Raw genomic sequence first — 441 nt, 5'->3', positions numbered from 1 at the left:
ATTTAATTGGGTGTGACTACCTGAGAATCAGCTTTGGGGGGGGAGTGTAAAATTTCTGCCTCTCAGTTTCGTTCTAGCTGTGATTTCCCTGAGAAGGGCTTAACCTCTGTGCCTCCTTAGCCTGTAGGAAGGAGCCCCTGGCCTTCTGCTCCTTGCTGTGCTCTGACAGGGACAGACTGTCGCAGATGTATCCGAAAGAGGCTTGGCTTTCTGTTCTTATTTCTAGATTATTTTCCTGTAAGTTGAAAAGATGTTTATTTAACAGATCTTGAACTACATTTTCCCCCTGATATGGAAAAACTAAAGCACAGAATGATGGAAGCAAGAGTATAAGTGATTAATAGTAGCTTTTCTCCAAGCATTCTATGTACCAGTTAAGACACCAGTGACACAACATGGATTGGAAAGTCTTTACTCCTCTGCATACCGAGTGGTGCCTTA

The sequence above is a fragment of the Acomys russatus genome, chromosome 2, assembly GCF_903995435.1.
Source record: "Acomys russatus chromosome 2, mAcoRus1.1, whole genome shotgun sequence".
NCBI lineage: Eukaryota > Metazoa > Chordata > Mammalia > Rodentia > Muridae > Acomys > Acomys russatus.
The sequence above is the reverse complement of the archived record's forward strand: the minus strand, read 5'-3'. Positions refer to the sequence as shown.